General features: G+C 33.5%; 1 protein-coding gene across 9 annotated transcripts in view; it reads right to left on the bottom strand.

Annotated features, from left to right (window-relative positions):
* The window catches only part of LOC118269462 (putative polypeptide N-acetylgalactosaminyltransferase 9), a 178,558-nt gene that overhangs the window by 120,856 nt on the left and 37,402 nt on the right, over positions 1-20,300 (bottom strand). For 7 of the 9 annotated variants that reach the window (XM_035584585.2, XM_035584581.2, XM_035584586.2 and 4 more), the window contains exon 1: positions 16,862-17,253. The exons of 1 other annotated variant lie outside the window; for it this stretch is intronic. The gene's annotated coding sequence lies outside the window, so the exon portion shown is untranslated. Of the gene's footprint in view, positions 1-16,861; positions 17,254-20,300 lie in introns of those variants that run through there. One more of the 9 variants, XM_050700358.1, reaches the window with a different exon arrangement.

The following is a 20,300-nucleotide window of genomic DNA, read 5'->3' as shown; positions in this document are numbered from 1 at the left end:
TATAATTTGACTAATTTTGCGGAAAGTTGGGATAGATCCTAATTATGTTTATGTTGTGTATCCAAAATGTTCTACCTTCTCTTCAGAGAAGATGAAAGGAATAAATTGCGTGGAACCAGTAGCAAATTGGGTATTTTATTTCTGAATGAGGATATTGGGTACTAACTCCCAAACTATATTACATAGTTCTCTGTTTCACAATCTCTAACAAGCAGATAATCTGATTATTTTAGTCTAAGCTTCTTGTCTTTATCATTCATTGGTTTATAAATCAAATACCTAATAATAATAAATCAAAAGACCTAGTTTTCAATAGTCATGCTATCACTTGACCAATAAAACATTTTTAATGATCCGGGCTTCATTATAAACCTTAATAAACGGTAGCTCTTTAATTAATCCGAATAACAATCGACTACTATTAATTAATGGTCAGTAGACTCGAAAAAAATACCATTAAAATAGGTTAGTAATATTACTTACGGGCGTTCATCATCGTTGAAACGGTTAACAACGGCTTACCTGTAATAAAAAAAAAAAAAAACAATTAATTACATAGAACATTAAAACTGTTATTTTTCCTTTGATTCCAAGTGGGCAGGACGTTTCAAGAAAGAGGTTAGTGGTAAAATTTAGAACATATTTCACAACGTTTGTTAAGTATTTATTGACTAAACTAATCGATAATTTTACGTATTTTCCATACAAAATGTTTTAGATGAAGCAACTTAATCAGTCACAGCGACCTCAAATACCGTTGCAATAACAATCAATGAAAATGTATTTTTGTTCTTACAAAAATAGAATACTTCTTGTAGTAAATACTTCTTTTCTAGCTAATAGCCAATCAATTGATGAATAGGTACTGTATTAAAAATGAGGATAAATTCGACAATACAACTTAATAGTCAGTTAGATGCAAAAAAACGCAACTTACTACTATCTTCCTACACACTATCAGGTGATACGTCTTGCTCGTTTGCCCCATATTCTATACAAAAAAAAAAAAACAACGCAATAAAATACAAATCCTCAATATCATATTCACCAACACAAATAATTAATCCATTTATCAATACAAAATCCAAAGACAAAGGCTTTAGGAACAGAACTTGTAATCCTATAGATTTGGCTGAAGATACGAGGCACAATATTCTCTTGTAATTCACATGGCTTTTCATGCCAGGCCTAGTCTATACCCTGGTTGTCACCATCACAATATCCTCAAACAAAGGACTTGAGAACATATAGATCCGATTGCTTTTACCTACGGATATCGCTTTGTTTTCTAGTAACAATAACGTCTGTATTTCCTGATGTATGCAATTCTATTAAAGGATATATGGAGCTAGCTTTTAAAAGTGAGAAATGGGCAGCGAAAAGTAATCTTTTAAGTTTTATCTTGCATCATAATATACTAATGTGTTCTAATCATCAAAGCGTATGACAGATTTCGCGCCGTTTCCGGTATGTAATGAATCTACATATTATCAAACACGATTTTAAATTCAATGCTCATGTTTAATAAGGTTGCTTTTTAAACAAAACAACTTTGTTTGCATTTGAGGAACATTTAACTATTTATAACGGGTCGCCACTGTAGAGACATTACAGGTCAATTTATAGTGGACTCGAAATAGTTCTGCCACGTAGATTAGTAGCTGTTAGTACCCTAGCGAATTCTACGACCAATTCATCTGACACAATACAGACCGAAATCATTGTACGACACCCGTGGGATGTATTACTGTGATAATGTCCAGCTGACTTGAAAATGGACAGTAATAGCACAGCATTAAGCTTATTTTCCCAAAATCAAAATACGTCAAAAACGATACTTTTACAGAAGTTGAAATAAATAATAACATAATGAATCAACATTAAAAGTGGACAACAAATGATGAGCAGGAATAAAAATATTGATGAAGCGAAAGAAGTACGTTCGTTGTCTCTGATTCCAAAGAGTCGAGCCTGCCAATAAGAATGGAATCACAAATGTTCGAGAGAAAAATTTATCTACATCAAACTCAGAATTCCAAAAAACTACTTCTATCACTAAACTAGACCACTTGACAACAGAAGCAATTGAGACCATAATAGCACTTTAACAACATTAAAAGTGACATAAAAGTTCCTCATTACACTATACAGACAGTAAAATGTTTATAGTTAAACGAATGTTTGCAAAACAGCGCACAGTCATATGACGTAGCAATAAACTAGCTTCCCACAAACATTCCCAAACTACGACCATTGTTCTACCAACTATGAAATTTTGGGATTTAGATACGTAATAATAACTGCTTAGATACCTACGCATGGCTCATTGTTTAACGTAATGATGCATATAGAAAAACTTCTTCAAATGTCTTTGTTCGTAACATAATAATGAAGTTTGAAGAAGTGTGTTCGTATCTATTTTAAATATTATTTCCGAATTCAATAAATCAATATTGCAATAAAACAATCGAATAGCTAAAAACGAAAAAGCGTGTTAAGTCCGACAGCAAACGGAAGAAAAGAATAAATAATAAATTATGTGCGAACATAACAATATTACATGACAAGCTTATAAAATAATAACTGGAACTGCTAAAGAAATTGCAGTGATAGTACAAGTACATAATACTTTATTTATAGAGACAAGATGATGAACTTGGATGGATGTTTATTGGGACAAACCCACCACAACCTCCCAAAACCGTTGCAAATGGTGAAAACAATGAAGACCGGTGCGTCCCAGGGACGTAAATGTCTGTCTTAGATCCCGCAACAAAATAAATCAGAAGATGTTATTAGAGGAGAAGAAAAAGAAAACGATAGTTTCGAACTGGAATGAATCGCCGTCAAGGAAGGAACTTCGTAGGAACAGGAAGAATTAGGTATATTGGAAAATAGCTATTGGCGATTGTTTTAGGCTATAAGTATGCCCACAAAACCACTGGTGTAATAGAATTTACCTAGCAATACGTGATAAGAACATTATTGTTGTTGAAAACGCATTGGCCGAACGATAACTGAAGCCTGGACGATTTTACAACATGTTTTGAAATACATGAAATTATTGCAAATAGTTTTCTTTGGGAAATTGCATTTTCGTTTCATAACATTGTTTTGAGTTGTATTTTGTTTTATTTATGCGAGACGTTTTGTGTCGACGGAAAATATTGTTTAGTATTTTATTTGCAGCTTTCGAACGATGCGATGTAAAGAGATGCAGTTTTGTATGAGACATGGTAAAAGGATTTATTGGAATATAACAAGAGTGTAACTATGATATTATAATTATACCTTAGATAGGTTCTACTTATACTGTATTTAATTATTAAATAAATAAATAAATTAATAATTGACATGAATGGACTAATTACTCAAAATCAGTACAGTATGAAGTAATTGACAACACCCATGTTAAGTAGCTATCCTTTTAATTAGAAAAGTATTTTAAAATTAAGTCTATAGTACCTAAGTAAGCTCAAAGATCATTTGAATACCCCAATCGTAAACTCAATCAAAAACAACACACAAACATAAAAACAATCAAAATCAGAAACCAAACTAGCACTTACTTACACTACAACAATTGCACAACCTCAAACAAGCAATAAAACTCAATACTGAAACTATAACGAGAGAATAACTCGAATGTAACACATACATACAATCTTATCTTCAAACATTAATAAAGAACTAGTGTTATGATTGTGTCAATTGTCCGGTCTGCAATAATGATGTCATTCAATTCAATGACCGTGGTTTAGAAGATGGGACATGCCTACTGAATTGTGTAGTAAGTATAACATTTATAGAGTTGTAATAAAAATATTTAAAGTATATTAAATGTAGATATAGCTAATGTGTTATGGGAATAGGACGAGGTATGCAAACGTTTTCATAATAATAAGTATCTATTTAATGTTTAATTTTCAGTACTATGATAGGGCACGACTCACTTCCATTCGCATTCGTATACACCAAGCACAATTCAAGACACTATATTATCTATCATACTATAAAATGTTAGTAAAATAATAAAACCAAGACCTTCGTACTTCAAAACCAACATACAGGCATACGTAACCAAAAACTAAACGCGTAACATTCACAAGTTGTAATGAAATCGGTGAAATAGTGAGTATACTTTATCACCGGTTAGAGGCGAAATCGTTAACATTGCAAACAACCTTATGCGGTTAAACAGGTAGACTTGACCGAGGAATGGCCCCCGGTGACACCGCAGTCCGCATCATTACATGCTACCGGTACCACGAGACGCCAATCGATAGAACCGAAACGATCAATGCAATGTGAAAGCAGCAATTGAGTATTTTATTGAGTCAAAAATAAATTATTTTCATTTTTCAATATAATAAAATGTCTAAAAATATTCGCATTTTCATTATTTTCTTGCGATTTTTTATAAAATAAATACCTTATTCTATTTGACGCAAAAACATAATGACAATACATTATTAAGTTACATTTCATACAAAAGTTCACGGAAAAGTAGTTTTTGACATTTCAATAAAAGTATTGTAGGTATTTGACTGGTTATAAAATACTGTATTGGTGCAGTCCACGGTCGTGATCACTCATACTCGTAGTGTCATAGTAAAGGGTCGATGAAACCTGTTCGACGCTCAGTTCTTGGCCAAGTACTCATTTTACCCAGACGGCTAATGCTTCGATTATAATCTCGGGCCAGTAATGGAAACTTGGACATCCCATGGTGTATGAAGAACTGTGTTTATTTGAATTACTGTATTTTGTGTGTTACGTGACACAAAGTCTCAATAGAAATCATTCGATAGCTGAGTCTAGAATTGAAATAATAATGTAAAAATGCTTTCATAGTCTTGTTCATACATAAAGAGTTATTATAAGCCTCGTTATGGTAATGCCTAGTAGAGTGCTAAAGGCATCAATTAAACAGACATACAACTCAACTCTGCGCATTCCACTTACATTCATAAGTACATCGATTCCCACGCTTTTTCTTCGCACATTCATTATTAATTAATTTGTATTTTTCCATTACAAAAGAATTTACCGTTCAAAGACCACGTGCATAGTATGATAACATAATTATAAGAACGATAATAAATTCGTTGATACCAAATTTTCATATAATTGATATGTTGGTTATAAACGAATTAATTAGCAGTTACTGTTTCATTGAACTTGTTCTTTGTCATCCTTGAAGTTATTTCTGTTATCGGAAGTTACTGAGGAGGCAATCGAGCGATCGGCTTAAAATAAATCGTTACCTACTCAATTTTTTTTGTTGGAAAAGTAAGTGAAAGTGAAAGAAAATGAAGTTTATTAACTTTCTTAATAATGCCGCGTAGTAAAGAAACCGAACATGATGCCACATTTCGGCATTGTATCTTATAGGAAATGATCTATTGTAAATCTAATAGACCTGAACCAGGTTTAATTGAGGACTTATTTCATTCAACCACAAATCCCTTTCCCTTTCATATCATTGTTCATTCACCTTCTTTAAGATAAGATGAAGTCAATTCTTGTGTACAAATTGAAAACAGTCGAACACGTTCCATTACAATAACCGCATGCCATAGAATTACGTAAAGCGATTACATGTTTCCCTCACATTTTATGGCGGTTTTTACAGCAACGTTTCGAACCCCCTCGGTCATAATCCTGAGTAGAATTCTTCACTAATAGGGACCTTTCCTTATCTCGTATGAGTTATTTCAACTAAACTTGTTATAGCTTTTTGTGTAGTGTCAGCGTAAAAAATATATTATGTTCCGTATCGCATTGGACTTACGCTGCTTCAAAGTTTTTTGACTTCTGTCGCTTCTATTGGCGATTATTTTTCGAAAGCAATTTTAAGACTACCTACTAGTAGGTAGTACTAAAAGTCTTTGGCTTGTAGAATACTGTTTTCAGTAGAGCGTTTGAATCCCAAAAAGTAAACATAGTTAGGAAAGTGTATAAAAAACATTGATTAAAGGTAAAACCATAAACAAGATAAATAACATAATAACATTTCTATAAAAAATAAATAGTAACGAATTTAACGGTATAGATACTCTAGTAATTATGTTTGTTTAGTGGACTGTACAATGAAATCGTAGGTCTATACAGCCTACACACTTAACAATTTAACTGTACAGTCGAACTGTACATTTGGCTTGTTCTAAAGCCGGGAAAATAAACCGATATTTGCGCCCACAAAACCGACGAAGACCTTATAGATATTAGTAATTATAAACTGACGGACAAATGACTTAAATCCGGCACTTTTTCTTTATCTATGTTAATTATACCTTCATCCGTAAATAATTCTTTAAGTTTCTTTGAATAATAATTCAAATATTTAACTAATTTTCTTACGCAACGAGGTAAGAGTGAATTAATATCTGACGTCTTGTCATAAAACTTAGATGATGCAGTTAAGTCATGCATAATTACCTTGTAAGTGCATTAAACGTAAATATATACTCATAAACGTATGCATAAGTATCATTACTATATTATATTATACCTAAATGCGAAAGTGTTAGTTAGTTTTCTTTGACGTCTCAGTGGAACAATGTATGGTATGGCTTTTGTCTGGAGATTTAAAAGACTTTTTTAAGGGGGGGAAATTATCCAATTAACACGAATAATGTCGTGAGTAGTCGACTTTAAATTCGACTTCAGTGGAGTGCTATAGGAAAGGCCTATGTCCAGTAGTGGACGAACACGGGCTGATGATGATAGGCAGAAAACTTGATCACAGTCTTTTCGTCTATTATTTATATCATAATTTAAACCCAACGAAATCGTAATTACTTTCCATAGCCGACACCATAGCATATCACACAATCAACGAGGCATACACCGCATTAAGTAAAATTAAATACAATTTCATTAACAGTTAGTTACCGACAATAAAATAAAACGACTTATAAAAATACTATTTTGCATAAATAGGAAAGAGTTGATGTTTTATTCATAATGTGGGTTTAAATTGATCGTTTTTATTGTTAGAGTTAACATACTAACTTTCACTGTACCACAAAAGTTATTTTGAACTGAAAATAAGTGAAACCATGCCGAACAAATGTATGGGGGCAATTTCCTAACGCATTTGTGATAATATAAATCGGATGCATGCATTGCGATTATGTTTAAATGAACAAAAGAAGTGTAAAACTGGCATTTACCCTGTGCAGTGCCGCGTTTTGGTGCATGACAACAAATCAAATAGTGTTATTTTGATTAGTAGTCACGGCATTTTGTCAAAAGCGTTTGTTTAATCATGATTCATCAGATAAGAATTGACGAACTCACTTAGTATTTTTTAAATATTCTCCTTGTTTTTGAACATACGGCTTGTTTACGTAACAATTTGAGGGTGCTAGACTAGTTCAAACCAAGAATCAAGACAACCGACTTCAGGCATGTTTTCTTAATAAATTTAGAAATAATTGGTACTTATCTAAGTAAATACTACCTAATACCATACCAATTTCAATTTCTATACAAGGATCAAAGACCGACTAATTTGATGATAGTATTATTTTAACCTCAAATGATAACCGAACAAGACCGCCATTGCCAGTCAAGCGTAACATTATAAAATGTAACGTAATGATAGGCAGAACACTATCAATACGGTACCAGTTTAAAAAGTAATGTACTAATTCACTATAAACAAGAATAATTTTGACACATTAAAACAACGAACCTACAAATGTATGGGGGCATCCAGTTTTTATAAAAAAAGTTAAGTAAAGAATAGAAGTAAAGTACTATTTACCCTACAGTGCCGAGTTTTTATTACAACAAATCAAATAGTTTATCAGAATCCGGCAGTCAGCGTTACTACTGATAATTTCTATCACAAAACCAAGCGTTATCACTATAATTTAAATTCCATTTTGTTCGACAGTCGCAGTTGTAACTAGTCGCCCAACAAGGCAATCATCATAATCGACATAATCCGCTACAACTACCGAAAAACAGTTGTACAACACGTAGTTGTATAACACCTTAAAAAAAAACAAAGGCGAAATCATGTTAGTTGCGTTTCAAGAAATCTAACTCCATGCAATTACTGAGAAATACTGGGAAAACAGTATTAATTAAACATACATTTTTGGCCGAACCGGGATATCAAATCCGAGCCCCATTATTCTAGTAACACTTGCAATCACTTGATACATACCGACTTTACGTACGATTAAAAACATTTATTGTTGTACAAAACTTTTTTTTATTTTTTATGATTCGAGTAGATTGCTTGACTCGTTTTAGAAACGCATTCAATTATGAGAGACTAATTATGCATCAATTATTATGAGATTCCGCCGATTGTAAAGTATTCGGATTGTCTCTTTCTAAGGTTCAATATGTTTCATTTATCACCAGGTACAGTACAAAATATGAAAAACTAGAAGAAATAAATCTAGTTACACAATATTCGCTTTTATCTCGTCACGTTTGAATTATTAAATCAATTTTCCGCGTTTATACGCATTCTGCAATTACTTATACGGTTCTAATTGCAGTTTTTAATTTAGACACGGGTATTATTTAGTGAATAATTTGTAGTGATTATACTGTATTTTATTAAAATTACTTTATGTAATTGGCATAATACGTATATCTAGACTACAAGTTACGATACTTGAAGAAAAAAATGCTATAGCTGCGCGACAGTCATCGTGTCATCTGTCGTGGAATACTGCTCATGAATATGAGCCTTTGGAATAGCTAGAAACTACTCGAGTTTCTCGTCAAACAGTAACTAGAGTAAGCCGAAAAACATAAAAGTTAATTTAGTATGCTTCACGAAATTTAAAATACTTTTCCACAGCTTAAAATTATTAAATATCAAAGACACCACATACATCAAACTTCAAAAAGCAGCTATACTAAATTCGTGTCGTATAGTTAGAAAATTCATGTAGATAGACGAAAACGAAATCTCAGCAGCAGCACCACCACCACCACTACCCCAAGCTACAGAACCGATAGATAACCACAGACCACCAACAGCTACCGAAACCAAATGATATTCTTCATATGTCCTTTACTGGGCGCGCGCCCGTAAAGAACATTAAAACCGGCCTTAGAGCCGAGAGAAAATAAGATTGCTAAAGAAATACATTGTATTAAACAAACACCAATTTAAATATTATAACTTTAAAAAAATATAAATACGGTGTAGATTGTGGCTATCCACATATAGGTACCTAATAGTTAATTTTTTATTAATAACCAAACACGTGTTTAATACGCCACGTCATAGCTACGTTTAACCTCGCAAACAGTTGCCTAGATCATAACTAACTGATAGCCTTTTGATATCATAATTGCAAGGAGCTAGTTCACTGTATATAGAGACAATAACATTGTCACTGATAGTAGCTAATCATTATTCATACATGCTCATAAATAGAAGTATAATAAGCATGATGTTTGTATTGACACATTTACATGTAAAAATATTATAGGATTTTTGTTTTATAGATTGAATTATAGTAAAAATCTGTAACAGATAAAACTTGGAGTTTTTAAATACATTTAACTATTATAGAAAATTAATTCCAAAATAAAATATGGGTAAAGAAAACATTTCAGGAACAAAATAGTGACAAAAATCAATATAGGTGTTACTCAGAATCGAATTATTCAGATAATAAAATGGCTGATAACAATCATTTAATCAAAAAAACTGATACACGTAAAATAAAAAGTCGATCAAGGTTGATGTACGAAAACATTTTAATTTAATCAACTGTAAAGCACCGACCTACATTTACATTATTATTCCAATAAATATCATATTAAAGTTATTTGTAAAAGTCTAGCCGCCGCACTTAGTCATAATGATTACTTAAACTATTCCTTTGTAACGATTTTGTTCCGAAAACCATTGCTGAGGACTGGATTAACTAACCATTACACTTCCCAACTTGGGGTCAAAAAAAGGAACCATTAAATGACTCTGAGTACGGCGGTAAGAATCAATGTATAAATATTTTAACGAAGACGGGCAATTAAGTTAAATTAAAAATACCTATTTGCAAACAAGTATACAAAATGAAATCACCTCTATACATTTCAATCTACCAGTTGACAAAAAACTGAAAAACTACTGAACAGATTTCAATAAAAAATCTTGCCGAGTAGATAAAATTCCATATAGGCACATACAGGTGTAAGTACAGCGAACAAAACTGTTAATGAAAAACCGTGTTCAAAATTGACAAAACTTTAGTACCTACCTACCAAAATTTGAATTTCAGCCTCCGCCCATTAGAGTAATACCGATACAATAACTATTAATACCGCGAAGCTACCAGGGCTGAGTAATGTGTTGATAAACTTGAAATCTCTAGGGGTGTGCCACATCGGTCGGGGTTAAATGTAATTTATATTGGAGTTCGTGACATATTTCATCATCATCTGCTACTCCTCAGAGACGTGTTTCGGTGTAAAAATAAGCACGTACTGATCTTTGAGGATATAAATTTTAGTGACAAGAAGGATGGATACGTGTTTTCGTTTGTTAACTCTTTCTTTGATAGGCTGTACTCGAACAAAACCTTATTTTTCGGGACGTGCATGAAGAACTGAAGTGCAAAAAAATAAATAAAAACAATTATTTATCCAATATTTTATAATAAAACAAGGAAAACATGAAACAAAAAAGAAACTACAGCTCAACCAAACACGCTGGGGTGTTGTAAAAGATTAAATAATAACTAAGTATTATAAATCCGTACAGGTTAAAGAATTCAAGTTTTACATAAACAAACTCATTATTCTATTTTTACATAATTTTATACTTTATTTTCGAGTAAAAACCTGAATCAATATATTATGACTCCAAATTATTCAATGTAAATAGTACACGTAAGTAATTACATTGACACGCTCAATAAAATGCTATAAATAGTTGCACATCGTTCAATGACTTCACGATTCCAATCCGTCCAAAATCGGGATCTTAAAATGACGTAATCGCGACGTCAGTATTAGCAAATATAGGTATCAGAGATCACAGGGCTTAGTACGAGTTTTTTTTACTTTAAACGAAAGCGACACTTTCATGACGTTCGGCATTCTGATTGGCTTGATCCATTGAACCAACCAATCAGATGGATAGCGTTTATCCTAGATAACGTTTTGATTTCTATATACGTAAAACAAACTAAGTTATGTCCAACCGCATATATGTATTAAAAATAACTTATTTCCATGACCACAAAACGCAATTCACGTTTCACACGAACCTATAGGTATTAGAAATTCACTCAAGTTCTTTGAAAAACGTTACGCTTCGGGAAATTCCTGGGTTTTATTGTATGAGCAGAATCGGGACGCCCATTAATTGTTAAAGATAAGAAGACTGCAGTTCTGAGCAATAAAATTATAATTATTGAATTTATATTATAATTTTATTGACGTTGCAGTGCTGGAATAAAAAATGGCGCGTTTAATAGTCAGTATAAAAAAGCTAACACAATAAGTTCCCTCTAATCAGCAGTGTCATAAAAATAAAATTAATAATGAAAACAGCAAAATACCAAATGCATTCTATCTATTTCGATAAACAGTCCTTTAATAACAGGGATTAGATAACAAAACGATAAAGACATTCACAACAGACACCAGACATTTAAAAAAAAAAACACAAGAAACTCCGTCACCTGCGTGGATGAGGTAAAAACAAAAGTAAATCCGTTAATTCAGCGATGTTCCCATGGCATGGTTGGCACCCATTCCTTACGTAGCAGCACGGAAGTAGATCCAGTGTAATTACTCATATCTTAGCTTTGTCGTTCGCGAGAAAACGATGTTGCATCACGTTGACAATTAGAACGTGTTTTTGTGTAACTTTGACAAAGAACGAATAAATTAGAACGTAAGTGTAACAATAACTGAGAGAGCATATTAGACTCGTAATGTGTTTCAAGTAAAGGAGCCGACAAAATAGAAATAGACTTAACATATCAGTCACAGCCACAAATGAAGTTACAACTCCTTTAGTAAAGCAACGGTCTTCGGTTGAAGTCTATTGTGTTGATGATAAAGAGAGGAACATTAATTATGTATAAAATCTCATGTTCCAAAAGCCCCCATAATTGATAGAGAAAGATGAATGAAGTTCCGTTTCCAATTATTCATAAAGAACGTGCTCTCCCATGATCAGTTATTTTAAAACTCGTCCGGTCGACGTAGACAGCTTAATAGGTTCGACGCGTTAATTTCAGACACTCTAATGCGCTAAGCATTGCATCTCGTACGATTATACTTTCAATGGAGCGCTCCAAGCGGCAGACAAACGACTCTTTTGTCCACGCCGTATGGGTGTTCAAAGACTTGTTTAAATTAAACACCTTGACGGGCTCAGTTGAATTTACGACTATTGTTTTAAGCAGAATCTCACAGCAGAGTCTTGAAACAGCTAAAATTACCTCAGCAGTTGGTCCTAAACTGTGTGGGGGAACAAAACTCGTTACCGGGTACCTACTGAGTTGACGTTCCAGAAATATGGAAGCCGCCGTGCATAATTTTGATTGGCTCTTAAACAAAGCGCTTTGAAATTAAGCCGCACATTGTTCCCGAGTATTGGTCCGTGCTTACTACTTGGGTCTAAACACAGTTTTACTCCCCTGTTATGAAAGTTTAGGCAAAATCTAAGCAATAACTGCTTCTATTTTATTTGAAGAAAAGTTTTAAAACAACAACCGGCCGGTGGTGGCTCTGAATATTTTGCGATAGAAATATCAACTTTATTATCATAGGGCTAGTACTGAATATTCATACGGCTATATTTGCTTTGAAAGTTTCGATAGCCGTTTATTCGAAAATTTATTTAGGCTTTGGGTCAATATATTTTCCGAAGGTTTTTCATAAGCCAGTGGCCATATTTATTTCCGGCCAGAAATAGTTGACCTTATTTTTGTATATAATATCCTAACGTACACATATATACAACATTTAGTAGATTACTACATCAAATAACACCCACTAGTAATATTACTCGGATTTAATAAGCTTAGTAAAGGTCAAAAGTAATGTTTCAAGATAAACGTGCAATTCATTGATTAAATAAAAAAGTGATCATGAATGACTTGATTTTAACAGGTCATATTATCTTTGAAAGAACCAGAAGCAATATGATTCACAAAATAATGCCTGTGTAATTGAATTACCTATAACGTAAGTCAGTCATTTCCTAAAGTTTACTTTAGATTTCCTGGTTTTCGAGAAACACTTGTATTGATACTCTAATCAAACAATGACCAATTGATACCATTCACTCAAAACACACCGTTTAACTTCTCTCTGTAGTTATAAACTTCCCAATTTTGCAGCAAGCCTTTAAAGGGATCGACACAAATCAGTTTGACGGTGGACGGAGTCACTGTACTAATTAGCTTTTGGAAAACGTTGGGGTCTCAAGTATTCGAAACTATTCCACTTTCAATCTTCAGCCGACAGTTGAGAATTTTCTGCTGACTTTAACTGATGACTGGCACATAATGTAATGTATTTACAAGCTCCATTTCATGGTAAAACTAATTTTAGCACGATTATTATAAGGATCGATATCGGTTACATACGTAAATAGTAAGTATTCTGCGAAGAGTAAACTATCTGTGACTTTATTTTTGGATTCCACTTTGAATATCTATTTTGGGTATCGAATAAAAGTTAAAGCAGGTAAAGAACTAGTCTACCTACATGTTAATGTTCTCGGTTCGTTCCGATTTTATTGCTTTATTTTTTTAGTTTAATCTAATCTTGTGTTTAGTTTATGGCGAAAACTTTAATTTAGTAAGGTTTAAATTGGGACATTTCGATGCAAAAAAGCTTAATAGCAGAAATGGGATTTATATCAGGTTTTTGGTTGTCGTACCAAAAACCTGATATTGACTTTGAACTTTAATTTATTTCGTTTATTCATTAATAAATTTTATTTAATCAATAACAAAGATATACATCATAGAATTATGCATTGCAATAGCAAGAGGCTCACCCCTACAGCGTGAGCCTTATGGCACAAATGTTGAAAAGTGGGTATGGTACGTAATGCGCACCTCTACCTACCCTGTCGAGGATAAAAAGCGTGACGTTACAATAAAGATAAAAACTTATTGCAGAAAAGTTATAAAATGGTATAGTTTGAAATGGTGCCGTACTAAGTAACACTAGAGCATAACTTACAATTTTAATTAGTCTCTGCCAACCCCATTCGTAGAACGACAACCATGACGGTGGCGTTTCCCAGTTTAAAACTACTAAATCACTTGTATCTAAACAAAACAACAGCTTTTTTTTTCTACGGCAAAGCACTCGTAAATTTTTTACTCGAGTTAAATTTAAGTGTGGCGTTTTCGTGAGCCGAGTGTAACGGCTATTTATTACTGTAGAATGAATTATCAACAGTTATTATGGGACTAATTAACACTGGTTTATGTTAATGGAAACGTTAACACAAGCCCTAACATATATTATGATGGATGTAGTTGTAAAAATATTTGTTAATATTTGTCTCAGCAATAAATATTTCTGCAAATATTTCGATTGAGAATCTTCTTCATCGGCTAAAATTTGATATAATATTTCGATGCAATTATTTTTTTTATGGTATAGCCGAATAACGATTAGACGGATCACCCGACGATAACCAATCGCCACCGCCCATGGAAATCGGGGATTGGGAAAGAGAATAATTGAATTATAAATGTTCATCATTTATTATTAACAATATGAACCACATTTATCATTAAATTAGATATTAGCAAAAAAATCGTGTTCTTCAGTTAGCTATCGTCGGATTTGCGTTACGAAATCTAAATCTATTAAAAGATTGTTTACAAAGTCAATCACCTCTAACGCTTTTATAAATAGCATACCTATGATAGAGTAATATAAAACACGATAAATATACTCGTATACATGTTTTTTTCTATCGTGAAAAATGTGTAATGATAGAAAAACAAATCTCAAAAATATTTAAAACGAGTTATGAGTAGTAAATTCCTAAAAATCCATCACATCTTTACAAAAAATCTCGAAATTCCTTTGAACAGAGGAACCATCATAATATTTCTCATCAAACGCAATAGAAGAAAAACGTATTGTTCCGTAAAATCAGCCGTTAACATTGACATTGACTGTGTCTCCTTTCAAATGACAAACTGCGAAGCTATTACCGCTTCCTCACAAAGTCACAACTTAGTAAGTACGTTCATAATTCAAGGAATACAGATGTTTTACGTAATTACTTAATAATTGTATGGCTACTGGTTTTAACAGCCTTGACATACTAGGAACCGAAAATGGCGGATCGTCAGTTTTGTCAGGTGTAGTCATCATTCGGTAATTATAAGGTTCTTGTGTGAAGGATATGTTAGTACTAAGTGCATAAGTGTTTTTGTTGTGACTCATAGTTAGGTACTTATATTATAGGTACGTGTGTATGTCCTAATGTCTGTCTCCTAAAAAGATGGCGGTGACAATGGAATGCGATATTCCTTGAACATTAACATATAGGTAGACTAGATCTTTCCCTGCTTAAAGTTATCTTTGATGCCCAAAATAGATATTCAAAGTGAATTCTAATACTACCCAAAATAGAATACTATTTACATATTGTGTAACCGATATTGATCCTTATAATAATCGTGCTAAAATTAGCTTTACCATGAAATGGAGCTTCCTTGATTCTGGCATATCTACTTTTTGCTTCGTCCTTCATTAATCTCCTCCAGTATTTTGATAATAAGGACTAACCTAGATATAGAATATCTAAATCGTAAGATCCGTTTATTAATCCATAAATAGATACCAATTACAATTCCAATTCCATTGTGCAAATTGTTAATAAAAAAATATTTTTATCTACCGACGTGAATTACTTTAAAATGTACGGATTAAGATACAAAAATTAAGAACCTACTTTCCGATATTTCCTATTCATAATCACTATAATTTCATTGGATTGATTAAGCCATTTATTAGAATGTGAGGTGCGAGGTTGCGAACACTTTAATTACATGTTTAGTTCGAGTTCTCCATTAAAAGTAATGTCCGTTCTTATCTTTTATGAACAAGTTCAATAATATGAACAGTGACTGTATCGCCGCCTCGTAATAGATTAGTATTATTATCAAAGAAATTGGCACGATTAGTATTGTCAACATCTACCTACGAATAACAACATGAACATGTTTGCGTTAAACAAAGGCGGACCAAAAGAAAATATTCAAATAGGCTGAGGGTACCGGTGAGATCATCTTGACAATAAATGCCAATTCACTTCGGTTCAGCCGCCTCTGATTCATTATTAATAGAATATTTTGTGCGAAATTTCTGTCTGATGTTCATCGGTAGTTCCGAAAGTAAATATTCCGCCAGTCAATTTATGAGAGTTTACATTTAGAGAGAAGTTTACGTTGGAGTTTAAAAATACATACAACTCCAAGGAAGTTAATGGTTCGTTCTCAGATTGGCATCGTGACTAAAATACCCTATTGTTTCAAAGATAAACAGGAAACTTGCACGGTACGCACTTCAAGCAAAACCGGAAACCATGCTATTGAAATCTCCAATATCCGATTGTCCTTTATTTATGTGCAAGTATACCGATGGGAGAATGATCGAGTGAGCGCAGATACTCGTCTCACGCACCGGTCAGACAACAAAAAATAATTAAAGGAAAAAACAAGTCTACACAGACGTCAACGAACTCCGATACACAAAGTTTAAAAAGATTTCCTTCACCTCGGCAATCCTTTAATGCTAACTTATAAAGACTGGACGGGTGACATTCCGAATGCATCCAATCGCATTACTATTCGCAAAGCATACATAACACACCGACCTTGAATATGATATGTTGCGATTTTCCCGGAACTCGAAACAGGGCAGTGTTAATCCAGAAAAAAATCCACAATGTTTATATAATGTATTTTTTTATAGACACATGTCACTGACAATCCACAGGTAAAATTCGAAAGCTCGCGAACGGATACCGAGCGACAGCCGCGTACGTCCGTGCGTCGCGCCGCCTACAGTAAGACTGAGGGAGAATTGAGGTGTAGAGGTCCGTTTGGTCGGAGGTCGGAGGCGATTGGCGGAGGGCCGAGTGAAACGGGATGCGGCAACGAGATGTGCGCATCGGCCGGCTTCCGTTCAACACGTTAGATAAAATTCACTGTGGAAAACTTGAGGACAATCCGCGTTAGCCAAACGTTCACACCGCACTGCCATATCTCACGTGGAGTTTGAGCGATATCGAGAGATAATATGCATTGATTGTATATCGCCGATATGTAAACCAAATAAATATGGAGTGTTGAGATAACGGTGTCCGATTATATTGCTTAATATTATTTTAATTTAAGTAGATACTTTTGGTTCAAGTGGGCGTGGTAAACTTGTCTTCACGGTTTTTAACCCTACGTTTGTAGTTAAATTATTTTAACGCTTCGGTTGGTTTTGTATAAGTTTAATTTTACGCTTTTGGATAAAAATGCGCCTGCCTAATTTTTACAATGACTATGCATAATGTTCATATTCTAAAGATATTTGTTTGTTCCTGATTTTTAATTAGCTAGATACGTAGAATTCAGATAGATAGTAGTATCACGTACACATATTAATTATCAATTTCTTAGCAATATTCTCATCGTTGCTAATTTATTTGCTCATTAGCAGGCACTTAAGTGAATTGCATGCAATGTTCAACATTATTAACACACTGGGTATGTAAGGTAAACTAAGAACTTATCGATTTCGAGTCTAGTAAAAATAGATTCTTCACACTGGCTGCTAACGAGCGCCCATGAAACATTACTATAAGTTACAATATGTGAATTCATTGTGTTATTGCTGAACAGTAAAGGAATGAACCGCGATATGAAGTAGGCATCAATAATATTATAAGGTATAGAAAATGAAATGAATAACTAAGCACAATTTTTCCAGCCTGTCTGCCAAACGTGTAGATTATAATAAACCCTTTTATATAGACAAAAATCAATATCCATCAATAGACCAAATCCGTGCCACACTGGAGACCACAGTCTGCGATGCCATCCACATCACCGAAGATAGAGCAACATGGCGAAATATAGTCAACCAGAAAGATTATTCGTCGGGGACCCTCAGCATTGTCGATAAACGACGCAAGGAGGAGGATATAGACAAAGTTCATGGGATCACAAATGTGCCCATTCCTCCAAAATACTGGCAACATCCTTAGTATCTCTTCTAGTTCGACGAGTATCTATGAGCGATGCTGACTGCTTATTATCAGATGGTCTGTCTGCGTTTGCCATCCCTATTTCATAAAAAAAAACTGACGAAGATTAAAAACAAACCTTCTGTGTAACAATTGTCAATGACCAACGGGCTCGCGTGTGCATCGCACCCGTTATCACGAGAACACTTCCCTTATCGGAAACGGGCTGGTACATCTGTTCGCTGTATTTTATTTGTACCAAGCATCGGTATCTATAACACCACTCTTTAACGGACATAGTGCTACTAAATTGTTAGTTCCTGGAAATATTTTATCATTGTAGTCATACGACGAAGTGATGGGTAGATGTAGCACTTAAGGCTTATCGTCTGCAGCGTCATTTGACGAATGAATGCAACACGCATATGACAAAATGTGCTATTTGCTTAGAAACATTAAAAAATATCCATGAATGCGGACCTGTGAATTAATTGCCTTTTATTATAAGTCATGAGTCTATATTAAAAAAAAAAAATAGATTTAAAACCTTTAACACTTAAAGATATGCTAGATATTTTGCAATGCTACGTTAAAATACTACCCCATTCACATGAGGAACAACAACACAATACAAGCTACTCTGTTTTGACTAAAAGTTTCCAAAATTTCCAAAATCTGACCAAAACTCCTAACACTACAGTTGCAATTGCAACGATTCGTCCAAAGACGATAAATTACGTGGCACTTCAACAGACATAATGCTACTAATAGTTATTTCTAGGAAAATATTTATGTAAAAGCATTGAACACGAAAGTCTATTACGATCAGTCCATTAACGTGATCTGTTGAAAACATAACTTGCTGTGTAAATTCTCCATTTAGACTAGATATTTTGCTATGATATTTACAGTGGTAGTTTATAGACCAATTTTTATTGCATTTCTTTTGCTTTTTTCCACGCTGTATTTTCTTGTGGGTCCTGGGTATGTTTACTAACACAAATCTCATAGACACATCACTCTCCAACTCAAAACAGCCATTTATAGCACTGATAGACAAAACCATTCCGATAGCATACGGATTTTGTTAAACTTTGCAGAATGATTGACTAAAAAAAATATATTTCTATTGTAACATTAATAAATAATTAAATCTTAAAGTTGAAAACAAAGGAACTAGGCTTAAAACAAATAAAAACACGTTTTGAAAATCTATAAAAAAAAAACACCTGTCAATCAAATACTAACAGACGCACGTGAGGTTGATCGCCATAAAGTCGGAAAGTAACATCAGATCAAGCTACTCCGGTGTGTTAGATGGATTTCTAACTTAAAACTTTTGCAACAAAGTTGAAAATCAATTGACAGAGAATGGAGAAGGTTGATATGCTGGTGTCTATTAGGTAAGGGAACAATATGTACCTGCATCAAACGTCAAGTTCGTCAACATGACAGACAAACAGACGTGTTAACAGTTAAAAGGTTGTGAAGTTTATTCTACGGCTAATGACAAGCCTTCGCTAGTTTTTAAATTCAAAGTTATTGGATTGACACTGAATGATTTGAAGGTAAATTGGAGGTGTAATAATTAATTATAATTATGTACTTATAAATATTAAGCATAATAACTATGATTGCTGTAGAGTTTACTAAAAAATACGTTCTAGAAGAGACTTCAATACCAATTTTTTATGATATATGGTATAGGGCCCGCATATCATCGGGCATCATGGACATCCATCAGTGTGTTATCGCAAAAGAATGTGTCCTTCCCTTTAAGATTATAAACGTAGTGTAGGAAAGAAATTTTATGAATTATATTTCCTCAATTATTTGATAAAAATAATATTCGACAATACCTATTATCCATATTAGGAATCCTTTAACTAGCTAATTTATTTGTTTATTCCATAAAGAAGATATACATAATATAAGACCAAAGTATAAAGGTATTTTTATAGTGTATGCTAGTCATGTGCGAGTACCTAACAAATGCGTTGGCGTTGGGGTAATCCCAGTTGCAGATTTGCTTCGAAAGGACACTAAAATAATGAGCTGTCCTCTGACTTACCTAAGT

The sequence above is a fragment of the Spodoptera frugiperda genome, chromosome 2 (assembly GCF_023101765.2).
Source record: "Spodoptera frugiperda isolate SF20-4 chromosome 2, AGI-APGP_CSIRO_Sfru_2.0, whole genome shotgun sequence".
Taxonomy (NCBI): Eukaryota; Metazoa; Arthropoda; class Insecta; order Lepidoptera; family Noctuidae; genus Spodoptera; species Spodoptera frugiperda.
The sequence above is the reverse complement of the archived record's forward strand: the minus strand, read 5'-3'. Positions and strand labels throughout refer to the sequence as shown.